Genomic DNA, 22,366 nt, shown 5'->3' with positions numbered 1-22,366 from the left:
ACTTGGACTACTGAGCCACCACCAAACTCTTACAAGGAGAAAAGTAACATAGGTCAAATATGCACAGGAATAAGCACTGGTATGTGGGCGAAAGCGATAACATTACGCATTAAAACTGGGGTGAGAGCCAAAAAAACAATGTTGTGCTAATCCCCAAAATGGCGGCTGAATATGCATGTCCTCAGAACTTGTAGCAAGCAGAGGAAGATTTAATGAAGGCACTTTGGTGTGTTAGAGGACATTTAAAGGTAAGCCTTGCATCCAAGGGGGCTGAGTAGATTTTGCGCTGATTCTAGGACCAGTGCCAGCAAAGACCGCAATTTTAGATGTTCGCGGTAAGCGCCGGTGAAGCAAAATGGCGGCTTTCACTTCAGAGAATAACCCGGCTGCGTTACCTGCAATAAATCATTAAATGCCGATGTGAGAGGTCATGAAAAGTCTCTCGTTCATGTGAGAAGTAGTTCACATCTCTGCTCAGCCAGAAAGCTCCCCGTTAGAAGCGAAGCACGCGCGTCTCCTCCGCGCCGGACCGGGAGCCTCATCAAAGCACCGCCATCTCCGTCGGGCTCCAAGCCACGCCCCTGTTTCCCTTCTATCTAAATCGCTTCCCTTTCAGTTGCAAAACAAGATCCTTGTCTTCACTGATGCAGATTACATTATGACCTAATGTTGCAGTGCTTTAACCCAATTGCACGATTTACGCTTCCTTTCAAGGCTTGTCTTTGTAATATTGTAATTGAAGTAATTTATGTCAAAACTGTAATGGGATAAGCATAACTTTAACAAACACATAAAAAAAACATTGCATCGTTTTTACAGCAAGGAGCTATCTGATGCAGAACCCTTCCATATTCATTTTCTGCTCCTATTATAAAATGTTCGTACTGCAACCTGTACACCTTATATAGGGATATGTAGCAGATAATGCAAGATTTAAAAAATCATAATACATGACACATTAACTGATTTAAGACACGAAAAGCTGAAAGTGTACCTTGCACACGTTAGATAAAGTAACACACAAAACTGAGACAAGTGTAGTAGAAGAACCATAAAAGAATGTTTTGAAATGAAAGAAATATATATATATATATATATATATATATATATATATATATATATATATATATATATATATATATATATATATATATATATATATTTACTGAAAAAGCAAAGGTTACAGGGACGTTATCGTTAGGAAATATAATTTTTAAAAAACCTTAGAAATTCACTGAAAAAAAATAAAGGTTACAGGGACATTATAGTTAAGCTGACATTTCACTCGTACAAAACCTGAGAAATTCAGCAATTGTAGTTAGCTGAGCTAACTATAACTTGCGCCCCCACAATTCCCCCACATTTAACATCACTCAAGACATGGTCAGTGACATCACCGATGACATCTCACATGACATCACTGATCACTGATGACATCATCTGGTGACTGAGTGTTTCTAAAAAGTTTATGAGTGTTAAATATATATTTGCCAAGGTGTATTGATGAATGAGTGGGTGTATGAGTACCTGTATGGATGATTTAGTGGGTGCATGACTGACTATATAAGTGAGAGATTATACATGTCTCAGTGAATGTATGGGTGAGTGACTAATCTGTGTGAATGTCTGTATCAGTCTGTCAATTGATATGTAAGTGGCTGCATGGGTAAGTGAGTAGGTAAATGAGTATATATATGGGTTATTGATTGGTTGTCTGAGTACCTGTATGGGTGCCTGAGTGTCTGTGTGGGTGGGTGAGGGTGTGTGTGACTCCCTGCATGGATGAGTGAGTGGGTAAATCACTGGCTGGATGGGTTCATGAGTAAGACTGAGAGGGTCTGTATGGGTGAGTGAGTGTGCATATGGCTGTGTCGGTGAGTAAATGGATGTCTCAGTGGTAAATAGGTGAATAACTGCATATGTGAAAGGCAGTATATATGAGTGTTGGAGTATCGTGCTGAAGTCGGTAGTCATGAAGAGTGCATGGTTTATGCAAAGTGTAAAACATATATATAGAAATATTCTACAGTATATTTAACGGTAGAGGTTTATTAGTGTAATTTTTAAAACTAATATTTTTCAAGTGAGTTTCCAGACTAATCGTCTCCAAACACTTTTTCCTGTTTCCACGACAACAGAGATAGCCGAGATCATGTTGTTAGTCGCGAATAGTGCTTGTTTTTCGACAACTCTAAAACATATATGTAGAGGTATTATCACCAAGTTTAGTCTAGCTGTTTACTATTATAGTATTAAAAAGATCTGCTTTTATTCCCCTTTTTAAAGAAAAGTATTTTAAACTTGTATTTTGCATTTCCGCTTCACTTGGGTACTGCAACTATTTTGGTCACTGCGGATATCATATGACCGGCAAAGCAAGGAATATAATTTGATAAAATACTTTTCAGCAAAATCAATAGGAAGTACACACCCACTCCTTCGTCTTGAAACTACTTTCACACAACTTCATTCTAAGCAGGTGGATTCATATTGCTCTACAAAATTGTTGGCCTTTTTTTCCAGCAGAAATGGTAACACAGCAAGGAGATAGGGGTCTGCAAGAACAACAGATGGACCAGGATGTGGAGGAGGTGGAGGATGGAGATTTGGAAAAAGAAGAACCTCCACAAAAGAGAGCAAGTGTGGCATGGGATTTGTCCCATCAGAGGAATCAAAGACAGCTGTCAAACTTCTGAAATGCACAATCTGCAAGAAGACCCTCTCTAGAGGGAGGAACATGAAATATTCATGTAGGACAACATCCATGTTATACCATCTAAAAACCTATCATAAAAACCCTCTCCAACTGGCAATCAAGCAGAGGGTAGCTGGAGGACCATCTACTTCAGTGGCAGCACCAAAACATCCTGGTCAAAATCTCGCTTTTGAGGTCCAGAGTAGTGCAACATATAAGCTTCAAAGATGTCAAGAATGGCCACGTACTGCATGAACTGTAGTGCTGTCATAAATGCTGGTGAGCAGTCTCACAGCAATTCACAATGCTTCAAAACAGCATACATGTTATTTTATCCCTCTTTTATATGTTTAGCACATTTTTCAGTGCACGTTTCTTCAGTTCCTGCTGTCCCGGTTGCCATTTTTGTTATTATATAAACACAGAATAAAAAAAATGTAAGACTTTACAAAATCCTTAGAAAACAATGTTCCTGCTGGAACCACCTTTTACAGTTAAAAAGATAAAGTATTTATTTATGCTGGAAAAACTGGATGACTGGTGTATGGATGATTGAATGAGTGCACAACTGTTGCAGGAATGTTACAATGAGTGCAACAGCAGTGCCTGAGTAAATCTATGAGTGCATTAGTAGTGCCTTAGTGATTGGATGAGTGCAAACAGAGTGATTGGGTGATTGCATGTGTGCATGGGTAGTGCATGGGTAGTGCGTGGCTGAATGGATGAGTGCATATGTGGTGCCTGAGTGAATGGAAGAGTGGAACAGTAGTGCCTGAGTGAATGGATGAGTGCATGGAGAGTGCCTGGGTGACTGGATGAGTGCATGGATAATTTCCGGGTCAATAGATGAGTGCATGGATACTGGCTGCATGAATGGATAAGTAGAAGGGTAGTGCCTGGTTGATTGGGTGTATGCATGGGCCGTTCCCCGGTAAATAGATGAGTGCATGGGTAGTGTCTGAGTAAATGCATGAGTGAATGAATGACTGCAAGGGTACTGCTTGAGTAAATGGATGAGCACATGCATAGGACCTAAGTGAACAGAGGACTGCAAGGGTAGTTCTTGAGTGATTGGATGTGTCTATGGGTAGTGCCTGGGTTAATGTATGAGTGTGTGGGCAGTACCTGAGTGAATAGATGAGTGCATGGGTACTGGCTGAGTGATTCAATATGTGTTATTGCCTGGGTAAATGCATTAGTGAATGGATGACTGCAAGTGTAGTTCCTGGGTCATTAGACAAGTGTTTGGATAGTGCCTGAGAGAATGGATAAAGACATGCATAGTGCCTGAGTGAATGGATGAGTGAAAGGGTACTGCCTGGGTGATTGGATGTGTGCATGCGCAGTGCCTGGGTGATTGGATGAGTGCATGGATAATGCCAGAGTGAATGAATGAGTGCATGGGTAGTACCTGGATCATTTGATGAGTGAATGTTTTGTGCCTGAGTAAATGGATGACTGCAGACATACTACCTAAATGAATGGATAAGTGTAAGGATAGAGCCTGGGTGATTGGAAGAATGTATGAGTAGTGCCTGGTTGATTGCACAAGTGCATCTGTACTGCCTGATAGAATTGATTGGTGCATGGATCATTTCTGGGTGAATGAATGAGTGAATGGGTAGAGCCTGGGTGATTGGATGGTGCATGGTTAGTGGCTGGGTGAATGGATGAGTGCACAGGCAGTGCGTGGGTGAATGGATGAGTGCATGGGTAGTATGTGAGTGTATAGATCAGTGCAACAGTAGTACCTGAGTAAATGAATGGGTGGAAGGGTAATGCCTGAGTGATTGGATGAGTGCAAGGTAGTGCCTTGGTAATTGTATTAGTGTAAGTGTATTGGCTGGGTGATTGGGTGAGTACATAGATAGTCCCTGGGTGATTGCGTGAATGAATGCATAGTGACTGCATTATTGGGAGAGTACATGGATAGTGCCTGGGTGATGGTCACAAGGGGCGCAGCCATCTTGTTTTTCATTCATTGCTATGGGTCTGGGCATGCTTTTTCAATACTCCCATAATCTTTGCAATCCTTTGTTTCTTTGAACTTTTTTACTCATTAACTATCTCTTTATTTTTGTACATCTATATTTTGTGTTTTTTCTACTTTTGGTTACTTTAAAACTACTTTTTTTAACTCTCTTATCTTTTCTTTACTTTTTCCCTATTATTTCCTATTTTTCTTTCTTCAGCTGTCCAGGACCATGCAAAGGGAGCCAGGAAGAACCTTAAGGGGAAGGGCCCCGCACCCCGTACCCGGCTCCCTTGTGGGTGCTTAAGGTCGGAGAATAGCACAGCCAGGGAGTTCTTTATTGCGGTGGAGGTGGCCTCACTTATCTTTTATGTGCAGCGCCACCTCCCGAAGACCATCGCAGCAGGCGGCAGGCCGGGTACAGGGTATGGCCTCCGGGAGCGTCGCCAGCTCTGGGCTAAGGTGTGCCGGGCCATGTTTAGGGAGTCTGGGGTCCAGCGCACCTACAAGCAGGCGACACACCGGTGGTTGGACATCCTTGACCGGGAGCAGGACCTGCTCGACCTGCTAGGCGTTGAGATCCCTGGGCTTGGTGAGTAGCTATTTAATAACTACTTTATTTTCTTCTGCTCTGTGTTATATTGCTAATATATGTTTTTCCCGAAGAGCAAGAATGCTACTGATTTGATTACATTGCAGGTAAATTATTGTTTAAATAGCTTCTGTGATTGCAGGTGCTCGCCTGGTCAGTGGTGTTGCTACTATGCTTACTTGTTTGAAACTTTGTGGTCATTTGGCCTCATTGATTATGTATGAGTGTAGTACTTTACAGAAGTGCCTAATGCTAGAGAGACCAGATACTCAAATCTAGTCCTTCCTTTGTACTCCTGCTGCCACTAAGAAGAGATAGTGCTGGATTGATAGGTTGAGTATAATATGACTTGTTATTTAGTGGTCTGCAATCATGATGACGGACTGTGTCTGTCACGTCGCGTGCTGCTGAGTGCTGGCAGTCGTAATAGAACCTTTTTGTTGTTGGTTTAATTAGTGATTTACATAACTTTCCAAGTATACGGTCTGCGAATCCAGCAATACTATACTATACTCCTAGTTGACCAGATCAGATAGGTCAATACATGTAGTGCAATTGTTGGTAATTTGTTTCCCCGAGATAATTTTAGATTGTGGTCAAAGAAATCAAATATTACAAAAAACAAATCATCCATGTTTGTGTTTATTTCATGATCATCAGCACCTCCCAGGGGCAAGACGATGACAGAGATGCCGGAGGAACAAGGTGGGCAGGATCGGTCCTCCGAGGTCTCTTCTGCTGGCCCCAGTAAGTTGTTCTGTTGTTAATATTAATAATTGTACTTCCCTAACTTTTACAGCACCTATTCATTCCAAACTGTTCCTAATTCTATTTTTTACAAAATAATTTTTAATCTTCCTGTAGACTGTTTCTACATTCTTTTCCTGTCTCTACTATCATTCTCTGTGCTACTACTATTTACTATTATTATGAGTCGGTCTGTGTAGGTAGCTAAGCTTGGCCAGTCGGCAAACTGTGTTAAACAAAACTCTGATCCAGCAATAGCTCTAGGCACTGAGTGCAGTCCTCTGGGTTGCCCTTGCTGTCTATTCCAGTCTTCTTAATGTTAGTGCTTTGACAATTTCCAACAACAAAATGTCAATGTCCACCAAGAATAAGCTAGTAGATGGTTTTTGATTTGATAGGAGCACATACCATACCGCTAGTGTTTCAGGGACTATTCTGCACATACAGAAGTATGGACAAGAGAAATAGGACATTGTTGATGATAGGTGCAGTTCGACTTTCCACATACCTCAGTCAGAACAGAAGTTGAACCCCCAATCCCCTGACAGACTATCTAGTGTGTCTGACCAATGATTATACGACCCAGAAGAACAGAAGAAGACTACCGAGTCCCGACCTACCAGTATCACGGAAGCATGCTTGCAAAGTGCAGTAGTGCAACTGCAAACCCTTCCGCTCACTCACTCGTGAACAAAAACAACACAGTATTTTCCAGTTTTAAAGTTTTATTTTCAAATAAGAAATAAAAAAACTATTTCTTAATTTTTAATAGCGCAGTATTCCCAGCGAGCAGTGGTGATAGATGACGTTAAAGTTTAAACACCCTTCCCTAGAATATACTTCAACTTAACACATCTAATTATTATAATAACTGTGAGGGAGCCCTCACCTTGTTTGACCTTCAAGTGCTGGTGGTGATGAGGAGTAGGTGGTGAAAATTGAAAAGCTCTTGTTGGCAGAAGGGCAATGGAATCTTCTGTCTGTAATTAGAAAAATGGTGCACGTTAAAAAGCAAGCATTCATCAGTTGTGCCATAAAGTGTAGCATGTTATGGCTAAGCATATAAAAAGTTAATACCCTCCCCAAAACCGTCACTTTTTTTCAGTCCCAATAATTAAAAGTTGTTTATGTATTAACATTTTCTTCCATTATGAGACGAAATAGGGGGTGGTCTATGGCATCTAAAAATATGACATGTTTTTCTAGGCGTCACAACATCGGATGCGGCACCTGCTACCACCATTGCCGGGGCCAGCAGTGCGGAGGCGTCCACTCCAGGGGCTGATGCGGCGGTGCCACAAGTGCCACCAGGAGGATCTGCTGTGGGGGATGGCTCAGCAGCGCAGATGGTGGTAAGGTATTATACTCCTTACTTATTGACATTTTAGAGTAGGCTCGCAAAGGAGTGTATGATGTACTGTACAGTAGACAGTACACTAGTACAAGTACACTGTACTGTTAAGAACAGTTACTAATTTAGAACTACATTTTTGCCAATCACAGAGAAAAAAGTCACCCTTGACTTAGCAATAGCATTAGTGGCGGTAGTTCTCGAGTAAGTAATCGCCCCCTCTATTTGACTTCAACTCAGCTGTGAAACATTTATCATGAAGCCAAGTCAGATCAGATGAACTTGAGGGATTTGATGAACTAAAAGGGAAAGAAGGGTGTAAGGAAGGACGAGCGAGTCGTAACATTTATGACTGTACAGAATGATATGTGTTTTTGAATGCATGCAGAGGTGGCTGATAGGAAGGAATCAGATGCATGGCAGCTTGAAGCAAGGATGGTTGGAGGAGAAAGAAAAGATGACTGCCTATGTGAGTGAATCAGAAAATGCATGTGTGGTGTGCATTGCAATATATCATTTGGGTGAAACTCAAATGCAAGTCAAGACGGTGGTTTACCAAATAAAATAAAAAGGGTGTTAGTTGGTTGTTGAGAAAAAGTAAAGTTGGTCCAGTTGAGACATTAAGAAGAATGAAAAACGTTTACTTTGGAAGCCTGGATGGTATCTTCTTCCCTATAGATAGCAGAGGTGTATGTAGAGCAGACGCTCAGGGATGAAGAGTGTTACTTTGAACAGCATGTCCGTGCCAGAGTAGCAAAGCAGAGGAAATCCAAATACTAGAAGTTGTGATTGTTCAGAAATACTCCCTTGACTAACAGTACAGTAGTTTACTTTGCAAGCACAGCATATATTGTGTATGTATTGTATAGTTCATATTAAATCAAGTCAAGTACCTTCCTCCGGCAATTATGGGTACCACAATCACTGCCTATGTTAATAATTTTCTTTCAGCTGTGTCACTCATGGGTGGCCTATCGCTGTTGTTCACTCAATCTATCAAAACAAAGCACCTAAAGTCATCCTTCATATAAGCAAAGATCATGTGATCGGCTGGATATATGATCAGAAACGAATAATCTTCATATTCCTTTTGTAGTAGTCAAGGCCTGGGGGGCAGTGGGAAATATAAATTACATTGAGCCGTAGCCTTTGATGTAACCGAGTATGGCCAGTGCCACCCCTGTAGAAAAGTAAGAGCTTCCCTATCCCCACCTGCACGTACTGCCTAAAGTAATGCGAGTCTGCGTCATCATGGCTTGTGTCTGTTTTTCTTGGGTGCAAGCTGACTGAGCTGGCATAATGCTGGCTACCACAAGTTCACGTACAAGTAATTTTTTTTGCAAAACAAGGGAAAAAAAGAAGACTGGTGTACTCTCTGACTCTCTGACTATGTAGTGAGTCCATAGTGCTACTAGTAGACTTCCTGAAACTCCCACTAATGTTACAGGCCTACATAGACGGCGGAAAGATACATGCCAAAATGTTATACTGTGCTTGCAAGTTGCGAATGTATGTCAATACATCGCAGAGTAATACCACGCATGCCATTACAACGCGGGTATTACTACACGATATCAATGGCATCGCATACCATTACATCGCATACTTTTACCACGAGGTTGCCTTTACTACGCATGCCATTACTATGCAAAGGCATGCGTGGTAAAGGCATACTTGTGGTAAAAGTATGCAAGGTAAGTGACATCCCTACCCCTACACAACACACTACTCCCACCCCTACACTACCACAACCCAAAAACACTATCAAACTACACTACCCACACTACTCCCACTCCTACACTACCCTAAACCACTACTACACTACCCACACTACTCCCACCCCTACACTACCCTAAACCCTAAAACACTACTATGCTATCCACACTACTCCCACCCCTACACTACCCTAAACCCTAAAACACTACTACGCTACCCACACTACTCTCACCACTACACTACCCTAAACCCTAAAATACTACTACGCTACCCACACTACTCTCACCCCTACACTACCCTAAACCCTAAACACTACTATGCTGACCACACTACTCTCACCCCTACACTACCCTAAACCCTAAAACACTACTACGCTACCCACACTACTCCCACCCCTACACTACCCTTAACCTTAAAACACTACTATGCTACCCACACTACTCTCATCCCTACACTACCCTAAACCCTAAAACACTACACTACACAAACACTACTCTCACCCCTACACTACCCTAAACCCTAAAACACTACTACGCTACCCACACTACTCTCACCCCTACACTACCCTAAAACACTACTACGCTACCCATACTACTCTCATCCCTACACTACCCTAAACCCTAAAACACTACACTACACAAACACTACTCTCAACCCTTTACCTTACCCTAAACCCTAAAACACTACTACGCTACCCACACTACTCTCACCCCTACACTACCATAAAACACTACTACGCTACCCATACTACTCTCATCCCTACAGTACCGTAAACCCTAAAACACTACTACGCCACCCACACTACTTACACCCCTACACTACCCTAAACCCTAAAACTACACCACATAAACACTACTACACTACAACCTAAATCACTACACTACATAAACACTACAACACTACCCTAAACACTAATACACTACACTAAACACTACAGTACCCTAAACCCTAAATCACTACACTACATAAACACTACACTACCCTCCCTAATACACTACACTAAACAAACACGACAACACCAGACACCACAACACCACAACACACAGTAAAACTTTTTTTTCAAAAATATACACAACACAAACATAACTACACTACTTTTAAACGACCCTAAAACCTACAAAAGTAACCAAACCCCATGCACAAACCCCCTTACCTCTCTCCTCTCCAGCGTCGCCGTCGGATCCTGCTTCCTCCTTCCTGCTTGCTGCACGTTGTTGTGAGGAAACAGGCTAAGTTTCCTCACAACGACGTGGATAGCCGCCCCCGCCGCTGCCGCCGCCAATACACATTACAACGCATGCGTTGTAAAAGCGCATGCGATGTAATGGTATGCGTGGTTTTACCACACGTTGTAACATCGCATGCGTTGTAATGCATGCAATGTAAAAGCAATGCATGGTAAAACCCGTGTTGTAATGGCTGTTCCCCCTGTGAGACAACTTTCTGTTGAAGTATTGGTTACTGTATTTTTCTTTCTTTCTTCATATAGATGCTCCACAAAAACTCAGCCGGAAGAAAATGGCTGGCCGGGCCAGTGCCCGGAAGCTCGAAGCCATTTGTGCTGAATATCAGCGGCTGGTGGCTCGGAAGCAGGAGGAGGAGGCGGCAACAGCTGCATCCTCCTCCTGTGCCCCTGGGTCCACCAGCCAGCAGTCTATAGTGGTACGGCGAAGTGGTCCGACAGCCTCCCGCCAATGCCGCAGAGCAGCAAAAAAAAACAGCAGCTGCCCCCCCAGAGCCTGGATGGTACATCAGCGCTGTCTGTGCCGGAGAGGGGACTACCTGGAGCGTGCGATTGAGAAGCTGAAGCGCCCGCTCCAGGACCTCTGTAAAGAGATGCGGGACCACCTGTCCACAGGACACCGCCGGAAGTGACTGTCCCTTGCCCCTTTTTTAAAGACTGTTGGGGGGGTGGAAATTGGGCGTTAGGGATTCAGAGGGACTTTTTGAGGGACATTCCTATGGACATTGGTTGGGGTTAGGGAGGGGGGTGGGTTGGGTCTTTTTAATAGTTTTTTTTTGTTAGGGGAAATAAAATTATTTATTTTACATACTTCAACATAGTGTACGCGTTCATATTATTTTGTGGGGTGGTGGGCGGGGGTTACTGTACGTTTGGTTTCCTCAAACTTACCAGCATGAATTATCTAAAACGTCCAAAAATATACAAAAGTGCCACTAACAGAGTTAGTGAATTCAAATGCCCTACTAGTACTTTACTAGTACTACTGTCAGTCTCTCCTCTCCTCTGAGTCCTAGCCCATTATTCTACCTCCCCAAAATGCTTATCTTACCTGTGATTCGTGTTTGAGGATAGAGCTAGGCACAGCGCTGGCAGCATGGCAAATGGTGATTACCGTTGCCCATGAACTCCATCCAGGACAGAAATTCCATTGGTGTGCGGGTAGTAGGAGTGGTACCACACTAGCAGTAGCAGCATATGAAAATAAAGGATATGAGACATTGAGTGGCCTGAGAGGAGTATTAGAAGGAACAGTATATTTGTAGCCTAAGCAATGCTGAAGATAAGTATGGGAAAAAATATTTGCATGGATGATTATGGCTACAACAAGAACAGTGACACAGCAGCGTAACCTTTCTTCACATGTAGGAGGATGCTGTTGACAATGGATCCAATCGATGGTGGGCATGAAATTCAGAATTGATTTGAAAATACTCATTGGTGTTTTTTTAAGGAGAATTACAATATACTATGATTCATCTAGCTGCCTTAAAATTGATTTGAGGAGGTTGCTTGCACCTTATCCTCCCCAGCAAGTGTGTGGAATTATTGTTGTCATTTATTCACACCTCAATGAAAATCACACAGCCTGGGAGAAGAGTGTTAGGGTTTAAAAATTGGATATGAATGGGGTTTTTTGGGAAAGTTTTGTGGAGAGAGTAAAAAAAAACACAGCATGGACGAACAACAAATGAAGAAAAACAAATCTTTGGATATGAAGATATCCATAAATCTTTTAAGGGACATCAAGGAAATGCACTACTGCATGCATGAAGATGTTTTCTAAATGGATGGTTAGGTTACTGAAAAGTAGTACTTACTAACAATGAAGAAACAATTTGACAGTACAGGGCTGCAGTAATTACGCAATTTCACTTGCCTATCTGCCCTCAGAGAGAATAAACACTTATTAGGACATTAAATTAGTATTAAAAATAGCAAAGAAACTTATCAAATAGCTGGAGGGAAGAATTTGAAGCAGAGAGCAAACAAACGCACACTCATAGAAGTTCACAACAATCAATCAATCAATCAATCAATCATGCCATTTGTATAGCGCACTACTCACCCGGGAGAGTCTCAAGGCGCTTGGGGGGAGGGGTATGCTACTGCTCGAACAGCCAGGTCTTGAGTTGTTTCCTGAAGGCGAGATGGTCCTGGGTCAGCCGAAGGTGGATGGGGAGGGAGTTCCAAGTCTTGGCAGCCAGGTAAGAGAAGGATCTTCCTCCGGCGGTGGCTCTTTGGATGCGTGGTACGGCTGCGAGGGCGAGGCTGGTGGACCGTAGCTGGCGGGTGGGCGTGTAGAAGGTCAGGCGGTCGTTGAGGTACTTGGGGCCCAGGTCGTGGAGAGACTTGTGTGCGTGGGTGAGGAGCCGGAACGTGATCCTCTTGTCAACGGGGAGCCAGTGCAGGTTCCTCAGGTGGCTGGAGATGTGGCTGCGTCGGGGGACATCCAGGATGAGTCGGGCGGAGGCGTTCTGGATGCGCTGGAGTCTTTTCTGTAGCTTGGCTGTGGTTCCGGCGTAGAGGGCGTTTCCGTAGTTCAGTCGGCTGGTGGCGAGTGCCTGGGTGACAGTCTTCCTGTTCTCGGTCGGGATCCAGCGGAAGATCTTGCGAAGCATACGCAGGGTGTTGAAGCACGATGAGGAGACGGCGTTGACTTGTCTGGTCATCGAGAGGGAGGGGTCCAGGATGAAGCCCAGGTTGCGTGCATGGTCGGTTGGCTTGGGTGCGGTGCCCAGGGCTGGGGGCCACCAGGAGTCATCCCAGGCGGAGGGCGAAGATCCCAGGATGAGGACTTCCGTCTTGTCCGAGTTCAGTTTCAGGCGGCTGTCCTTCATCCACTCGCGATGTCTTTCATCCCTTCGTGTAGGCAGGTTCTGTCGGTGTCGGGGTCTCTGGTGAGGGAGAGGATCAGCTGGGTGTCGGCGGCGTAAGAGATGATGTTGAGGTTGTGCTGGCGTGCGATGGCTGCGAGAGGTTTCATGTAGATGTTGAAGAGGGTGGGGCTGAGTGAAGATCCTTGCGGGACGCCGCAGATGACTTCGGTGGCCTCGGAGCGAAACGGGGGGAGGCGGACTCTTTGTGTTCTTCCGGCGAGGAACGAGATGATCCACTCCAGTGCCTTCTCTTGGATACCGATGTTGCTGAGGCGCTGGACTAGGATGCGGTGGCAGACCGTGTCGAACGCAGCGGAGAGGTCCAGGAGGATGAGGGCCACTGTTTCCCCCTTGTCGAGCAGGGTTCGGATGTCGTCGGTGGCTGCGATGAGGGCGGTCTCGGTGCTGTGGTTGGCTCTGAAGCCGGACTGCGAGGGGTCGAGGGATCCGTTCATCTCGAGGAAGGCGGTCAGCTGTCTGTTGACGATCTTCTCGATGACTTTAGCAGGAAAAGGGAGGAGCGAGATGGGGCGGAAGTTTTTGAGATCGGTGGGGTCCGCTGTAGGTTTCTTCAGGAGGGCGCTGATCTCGGCGTGCTTCCAGCTCTCCGGGAAGGTGGCGGTGTTGAAGGAGGCGTTGATGATATTCCGGAGTTGGGGTGCGATGGTGGAGTCGGCCTTGTTGAAGACGTGGTGTGGGCAGGGGTCGGTCGGTGATCCGGAGTGGATGGTGTTCATCGCGCGGGCTGTGTCTTCGGTGGTCACCGTGGTCCAGGTGCGAAGGGTGGCGGTGGGGGGCATTGGTTCGACGGTTGGGTGCGTGGGTGGGGCGCCGAAGATGTTGTGGATGTCGGCGATCTTGCGGTGGAAGAACGAGGCGAGGGAGTCACAGAGGTCTTGTGACGGAGTGATGTCGTTGGTGCCGGTGCTGGGGGCGGAGAACTCCTTGACGATAGTGAAGAGCTCTTTGCTGTCGTGGGCGTTGTTGTCCAGTCGTTCCTTCAGGGATTTCTTCTTGGTGGTGCGGATGAGCTGGTGGTGCTTGCGGGTAGCGTGTTTGAGGGCGGTCATGTTGTCGGTGGTCCGGTCGAGGAGCCAGGCTTTCTCGAGGGTGTGGCAGGTCTTCTTGGAGTCCTTGAGGTTGTCGGTGAACCAGGATGCCTTCTTGCTTCTGGGTCTGCTGGGAGGGTTCTTTAGTGGCGCGAGGTCGTCGGCGCAGGCGGTCAGCCACTGTGTGAAGTTGCGGGCTGCTTCGTTGGGGTCCGTTGTGTTGGCGGGTGGGCTCTGGCTGAGGGAGGTGGTGAGCTGGTCTGCGGTGATCTTGCTCCAATTCCTGTGAGGTACCTGTTGCGGGTGGTGGTGGGTCGTGGATCTTTTGAAGCTGAAGTGGACGCAGCTGTGGTCGGTCCAGTGGAGTCCGGTGGCGTGGCTGAAGGTGATGTACTTGCTGGAAGAGAAGACGGGATCAAGCGTGTGGCCGGCGTAGTGGGTGGGGGTGATGACCAGTTGCTTGAGTCCGAGGTTGGCGAGGTTTTCCAGCAGGGCGGTGGTGTTGCGGTCCTTGTTGTTCTCCAGGTGGAAGTTGAGGTCCCCGAGGAGGATGTAGTCGGTGGAGGGGAGGGCGTGCGGGCTGATGAAGTCTGTGATGTCTTCGCTGAATTGTGTGCGTGGTCCCGGGGGTCTGTAGACGAGGGTGCCTCTGAGGGTTATCTTAGGGTCGGTGTGAATCTGGAAGTGGAGATGTTCGGCTGCGGCGAAGGAGTCGTTGGCGTCGGTCGTGATGCGGATGGTGTTCCTGTGGACAATGGCGATGCCACCTCCGATCTGGTTGATGCGGTCCCTCCTGATGATCTTGTACCCGTCCAGGATGGCGATGGCGATGTCGGGTGCAGAGGAGGCGTTCATCCAGGTTTCCGTGAGGAAGGCGACGTCCGGTGATGTAGCGTCGAGGAGGTTCCAGAGTTCCACGGCGTGTCTGTGGACGGAGCGGGTGTTGATCAGGATGCACTTGAGGTGGTTGCTGCTGGCGTTTGTCTTGGCGGGTGCGGGGCAGGTTCGGAGGCAGGTGAACTTGCAGGTGCAGCAGGTGAAGGGTCCGTGGGTGCGTCTCGGGGTGGCTCGGCAGCAGGCGTGGGTCCGGCCGGCATTGAGTGCGTTGAGAGTGGCGGCGTCGTAGGTCAGTCGGGTCGTCTTGCCTCGGCGGGGAGGGCCAGGGGTCCTGGTGCTGTGCGCGGGCCAGGCGCGGACGGGCGCAGACGGGCTTACCTTTGGCGCACCTTCGGCGCTCAATCGGCGCTCCCGCTGCGCGCGGTCGCTCTGGGGGCGTCATAAGTAAGGAGCCGGGAGGGAGGAGCAGCTGGGTGGCGGGAGCGGGGCGGCGAATGGAATCACAGGGGGGCGGGGCCGCAGGGAGGCAGCGGCGGGAAATTCCAAGAAGCAGCGGGCAGCGGGAAATTCCCAGGAGCAGCGGGAATTTCCCAGGAGCAGCGGGAAATTCCCAGGAGCAGCGGGAAATTCCCAGGAGCAGCGGGCAGCGAGCGAAGGAATCTGCAGGCAGGAGGTGGCAAAGGCAGGCAGGAGCGGCAGCAGTGAGTGGGGCGACCAAGCCGTGTGGAGGGCTGAGCGGTCACCATTAACAATAACATTATTTAAAAGATAAGGAGAAGTGAAGAGGATACTGTAAGTAGTTGTCCTGTTCAATTTGGGAAGTTGCATGCGTCCAGCCATTCCTCTTATTCGCGGTACTCCTCCATTCCATCTGACGCTCCGTCGAGCAATCTTGGTGACCAGACAGACACACTGTCCACTGCCTGCCTGGCAGATGCGGAATTGCGGATCGCTAATGGTATGCCTGAGTTAATCGTTTTTCCCATCGCACAGGGTAAAAGCCGGCCTGTAATTGTTGATGGAAAAACAGGAAGTGATATTAAAGCTCCACGTAGAAAAAAATATAAGGTACGGTGTGTAGTGCAAAAATAACACTTTCAGTTTCAGAGGCGACAGTATTACATACAAGCATCATTTCTAAAATGCGTACTCTGAGTCTCCTTTTCAAGGATAGTAATTACTTAGCACACAGCAGGCCAGGGCCATGCAGACGGTCAAGGCAGGCACCACTGAGTCAAGCAACCTGATGTAGCATACCTCTTTGACACAGACAGACAAAGCATAATTGTATTCAGCAAACCACATAGCTGCAATTTTACATGAACTGCTGTCTAGAGTCTGGCACAACAATACTACACTGGTTCGACCACTCCATACCACGACTAGACAGACATGTAGTTCTGCTGTAGTTGTTGTTGACTGGTTTACCTGTTTGCCACTCACGAAATGGCCATAGTTGTTCCGTAAACCGACGATGATGATCCATCCATCCCAGTGAGTGACTGTAAAGAAAAAAGATATTATGTAAGTTTGATCATCAAGACTCATCATCATCATGGTATATTGGCCAACTCAATGTTGTTCATGCAGTCTCAGTCTAGTAGTCTACACACACAGTTAGTCCACGGACATTTTGCATACTAAAAAATGCAACGTAGTGGCCCCTGCAGTAGAAGTACAATTTGAATTAAACAAGGTGAAAAAAACAGAGTAGACTTGATTTACATTTAGTGTGTAAAAGATTAAATAATAGCAGAAGACATATGATTCATTTATTGCACAACAAACAAACAGCAATTGATTTCATCAGAGCCAGACATCCAGTGCTGTCCACTGCATGCCATCTCATTATTCATTACCTGTTCCACTTTTTGTCCGCATCTTGTTAGGTGAAGGCCCACAGATCAGCCTCTTGTGTCAATTTCAGAAGTAACTGTCAGCAATCAGCATATAGTCAGTAATTCCAGTCCCACTTCTTTTGAGGGGACTCGTCTACGAAGAGACAGTTTCTTAATTCTGCGTAATACAGCCATCTGCCTTGAGGGAAATGGATAGGGGGAGTCTGGAGGAGGAGGATAGAGGAGCATGACTGAGTTGTGAACTTGTGAACTTCAGGAATGCAGACAGCGGCACCTTCAATAAGGAAATAGGATTAAGACAGTGCTGCTGATGGATTTGTTGTGATTAGAGTTTTGTTGTGATAAAAGTTGCAAAACAAAGAAAGACACACAGGAATAAAAGTGAATAAGGACGAAAAAAAAAGGAAGTCAGTTTCAGGCCTAGGTGTCAGGGAAGTAGAGCTTGTCCTCAAACTCTGTGAATTGAGATGGGAGTAGGTCAGCTAACAGAGAAGAACTTCCGTCACCTAAGTCGGTGTACTCTTCTTCCTTCGTGGATTCACGTATTTTCGAACCTGGTGGTATGAAGTGCTGATTCATCTTGATCATTGTTAACCTCTCCACATTTTTGGGCGAGAGGCGGGTCCTTTTTAAAGTTACAATGGTACAAGCAACACTGAAAAACGCGTTCAGAAGACACACTTGCGAGTGGGCAAGAAAAATAATTTAGAGCCAGCTTGGTGATCAGTGGCCATTGACCCATTTTCCCATACCAATACAGCAATGGGTTGCGATCAAGGTAGACCTCTGTTGGGGCATCCAGATAGGCCTGCACCATCCACTCAAGGTCATCCAGGGGTGCTGGACTTTGTGTACCATCTGAGGCCTTTGCATTAACACTGGAAAAAGCAAACCCTTGATGAGTTATCCAATCCGCTTCCGACAATATTATGGCTGGGCCTGGTGCAGGTGAGGATGATGATACGTTTGCTGGTGTCGGTAACAGCTGTGAGGGAAAGTGACTGCCTTCAGCCACAGAAGTGGACCTTGACGCCGGATGGCCTGCTGATTCAGTAGTACTTATGCTGGTTCCTTCAATTTTCTGCCGCTCTTTTTAGAACCGAGTGGCTGACAGAGCTAGCCAATGTTTGTACTTTGAAACATCTGCTTCAGTAAAAGGAATGAATGCTTTGCTGGCCAGTGCCTTTTTGTACCGTGGATCCAGAATAGTGGCACAAATGTAATGTTGTTCTTATGTATTTTTTTAAGTCTTTCATTGTCAAGTAGGCGGGTTAGAAAGCTCTCTGCCAACGGATATGCGTCTTGCTTGGCAGTGTCATCTTTGAACGTTGAAGACACCGCCTTCAGTTGGTGCTCTAGCATGCGCAACAATGGGATAGCTTTGCCCAAAGTACAGTCCTCCCTGCTGACTTCACGCGTGAAGCCCTCAAAAGGACGAAGTATGTCTGTCAGGGTTTTAACTAGGTCCCATTCCTCCAACTCTAGCCTCATGTCTTTCATAGAAGAACCCAGTGCAAAGACATACTCATTGATTACCAAGCACAGCTCAGACAGACGCTCAAGCATGTAAAAGGTTGAGTTCCAACGTGTTACCACCTCCTGGAGGAGTCCTCTGACTGGGACTCTACGGTCATGTTAAAGTTTCCTCAGCTTCTTCCGGGCCTTAAAAGAACGGCTGAAATGTGTGCAGATTCTTCGGCAGGTGGTCAGTAACTTGCTGACTGTGTTTTTATTTTTCAAGCAATCTTGAACAACAATGTTAATACTGTGCGCCAAACAAGGCACTCTGAAATAGCCACCATCTTTCATGGCCCTAACTATATTACTGCCATTATCAGTGGAAATATAACCAATCATGCGCTTTCTTGGATGCAGCCATTCAAAGACCTTACTGTTAAACTCCTCCAAAATGTTTACTGCAGTATGATATTTCTCCATGGCAAACATGGCTACTGTTGCATGTTTCCGACTAGCTTGAAAAACTGTGTCACTGTCAACACCTGCATATAACTTGTCTCTAACCCCTGCAAAAGAGGGCTTGGCAACTGGTCCACATGTCTGTTCTCAGGTGGATAGTGTGAACATCACTCTTCTGCAAAGCTGCCCCAATCACCTCCAGCACATCTTGACGTAGTGCTGGAACCGCAACTCTGGCAAAATAGGACCGGCTAGGAACCTTCCATTTAGGGCAGACTGTTGCCACAAATTGTCGAAAACCCACCCCTTCCACAAATGAAAAAGGGAGAAGGTCCAGCGCTAAACATTTTAGCCAGCATTGCATTATACAGACGTGCCGTTGGGTGGTTGCGTTCAAATGGCGCCTCTGACCAAAACATGCTTTTAATCGTGGCCTGGACCGTTTTCATATGTGATGAGGATGCAGACCTCTTCAACCCAGTTAGGCTCATTGATGTACTTTTTTGCATTGGTGTTTCTACCAGACTACTGTGCCTCCTTGATGTTGTTGGGGTAGAGGAGGGTGTGGGCGCTACCACTGCAGTGCTGCTGCCAGGGGTACTGTGTGCACCAGAAAAAATGCCTCTTGGTTGTTCACCTCCCCCCTGCACGATCAGCTCCTCTTCATTATCAGATGCAATATCAATGTCTACATTTGGATTTGCACTTTTGGCTTTCCGGATGTTACTTAGGTGCGCCTCCCACTGGATAATATGGTGTTTTTTGAGATGACCTCTCTGGCCTCCGGTACCATAGTTGGTACCAAGCGTACCCCGACTAACTACTTGTTTACAAATCGAACAAATAACTAGGTTTTCCAACTTTTTGCTAATACTAAAGAAGTCCCAAACATCAATGCCAGATGAAGTGGAGAATGGGCGTGGTCGAATTTGACTCTGTTGTGCACTTACAGTTACAGCACCACTACTTGAGGTAACGGAGGTCGAGCTGGATGGAGGTCCCTGCCGGCCCTTCTGAAGAGAAAATATGGCAGCTGTAGGTCGTGTTGGTGCAGTAGTTACCTGTGTTGGTGGTGGTACCAGTGCCACACCGCCCACATCCTGCTCAGCAGCAATTTGGGATAGGGTAAAAATGTCTGTCTGCTGCATGCCCGCTAAGGCTGGAGTGACGACTGTGATGACTGGGTCGTCATCGTCAGACTGTTCATCAGAAGCAGAATACACCACTTCTACTTCTTGTTTGTCGTCATCACCCATAAGTAAAAGCCTTGCGGAAACCTTCCTTTTAGGCTTAGCTACCTTTGTCGGCTCATGGCGTGCCTCCCTCTCAGACTTCATTGGTGGGTTCCAGTCAACATCAGAAGGAAGGGGGCATGAAGAAGAACTTGTACTAGCCCTCCTTGACCTTTTTCTTGCCGGGGATCTGGAAGACAATGGATCATCAGGAGGATAGGCTTGCTCGGATGATACCTCCGCTTGAATCTCGATTTCCTGATGTGCCCCTACTTCTGGAGGAACAAGCATTGTGGGCAGTTATGCCTCTCCATGCGCCTCTCCATGCGCCTCTCCATGCGCCTCTACTTTCGCCTCTACTTGCGCCACTCCTCGCGCTTCTACTTGCACCACTCCTTGCGCCAGCGCCACTCCTTGCGCCTCGCCTTGTGCCTCTCCTTGCGCCTCTCCTTGAGCCTCTCCTTGTTGCACCTGTGGTTGTCGTTGCGGCTGTGGTTGAACACTCTCCAGATGAGCTACACCCAGCGTTGATTGGATGCTACTTTCTTGCGATGAGTCAACGCCAACATCACTGATCGATGGTGATTGAGCAATTAAAGTGGCTGCCTCTGCGGCACTCATGGCCTTGGGCCTAACTTGGTGTGGTGGCACTGAGACCAATGAAGCTGGGGTGCTGCTCCCAGCTTAGTCCCCGGCGGACACCGCTGCTACAGGCGTAGCTTTTTTTTCTCCCAAAAAAAGTGTCTGTGGGCACACCAGTCTCCTTGGTAAGTGGCGCCACTTGCTTCTTCTGCTCCTTCTTACTGGCAGTGGCACTGGCAACTTTCTTGGTAGAGTAGCTACAGCCACCTTTCTTTGGGCCCATCTTCTTCAGATGTCAGAACAGCAGGCCGCAGTTGCACGAGTTGCAGAGTTGTCTGTGGCCACCACATGTGACGTCACGTGACGTTGTGCACCCACCGCAGCAGGACTTCTTCCTGGCACTACAGCAAGTGAGGATGATAAGGAGGATGACTTTGTCAGTCTTTGGGCACCTAAAAGGAAAGAAAGTCAGAGGAACATTAGTTAAATAAATGTTGCATATGTCGTGCTTCAATTAATATTTGCAACTAGGCATTTATTATTATTACAACACACCCAAAAACGGAAAGACCAAAAATAAAATTTGCAATTATTTCGAATAAAAAATGGATATTTACATTAATAGAAGAGAGACCACACAGAGAGAGTTGTTTCATGCTCAACTGAGTACCCCTGGGCATAATGGATGAAAGGAGACAGACTGGGTGCAGGCCTATGACACAAGGCACACTGCCAGGCTTCAAAATGGCCCCTAGGCCCCCACCCACATGGCCAGGCCCTGGACCAGGCCTCAAAATGCCCCCCACCCACATGGCCAGGCCCCAACAACACCCCAAAAAATACACACACAAATCACCACAATCCAATGCCATCCATGCCCTAAATGATTTTTAAATTCAAGAGACCCCACAAAAAGCCTTGGTCCATGCACCAGCACTGACTACCTCATGGCATAATGGATGAAAGCAAGGCAGACTGGGTGCAGGCCTATGGCACAAAGCACACTGACTGGCTTCAAAATGGCCCCTTGACCCCCAGCCACATTGCCAGGCCCTGCCTGGACCAGGCCTCAAAATGACCCCCACCCACATGGCCAGGCCCCAACAACACCCCAAAAAATAAAAAAACACACAAGAATCACCACAATCCAATGCCATCCATGCCCTAAATGATGTTTAAATTCAAGAGACCCCACAGAAAGCCTTGGTCCATGCACCAGCACTGACTACCCCTGGGCGTAATGGATGAAAGCAAGGCAGACTGGGTGCAGGCCTATGGCACAAAGCAAAATGGAATGGAATGGAATGGAATGACAATTTGTAAAGCGCGATGGCTACCCAAGGGCGTCCCAGCGCTGTAGATACACTGATGGGTTGGGCTGAGGGGGTGGGAGTGTGGGGAGCAGAGGAAAGGATCAAGTGTGGGATTTATTAAAAAGCCAAGTTTTTAAAAGTTTTCGAAAAGTAAGCAGGTTAGGTTCTGATCTAATTGAGAGAGGGAGTGCGTTCCAGATCTTGGCCAGGTTGTAGGAGAGCGAGCGGCCTCCGCATCTTGCTCTTCTTATGCGTGGTACAGAGGTAAAGTAGGAGGTCGTGGATCTGAGTGCCCTAGGGGGGCGGTAGGCTTCCACCAGATGAAGATGTATGGCGGGGCCTGTTCCCCAGTAAGAGCGATGCGCAACGCACATGCTCTTAA

The 22,366-nt window shown here is 46.6% G+C and overlaps 1 long non-coding RNA gene across 1 annotated transcript in view; it reads right to left on the bottom strand.

Moving 5' to 3' along the window:
- LOC144827597 (uncharacterized) overlaps positions 1-509 on the bottom strand; it is a 54,979-nt gene extending 54,470 nt beyond the window's left edge. Inside the window, exon 1 of the long non-coding RNA XR_013610258.1 lies at positions 396-509. This is a non-coding gene — a long non-coding RNA (uncharacterized LOC144827597). The remainder of the gene's footprint in view (positions 1-395) is intronic.
- Between the last annotated feature and the right edge of the window lie 21,857 nt (positions 510-22,366).

The sequence above is a fragment of the Lissotriton helveticus genome, chromosome 4_1, assembly GCF_964261635.1.
Source record: "Lissotriton helveticus chromosome 4_1, aLisHel1.1, whole genome shotgun sequence".
Taxonomy (NCBI): Eukaryota; Metazoa; Chordata; class Amphibia; order Caudata; family Salamandridae; genus Lissotriton; species Lissotriton helveticus.
This window is presented reverse-complemented; position numbering and strand designations above follow the sequence as displayed.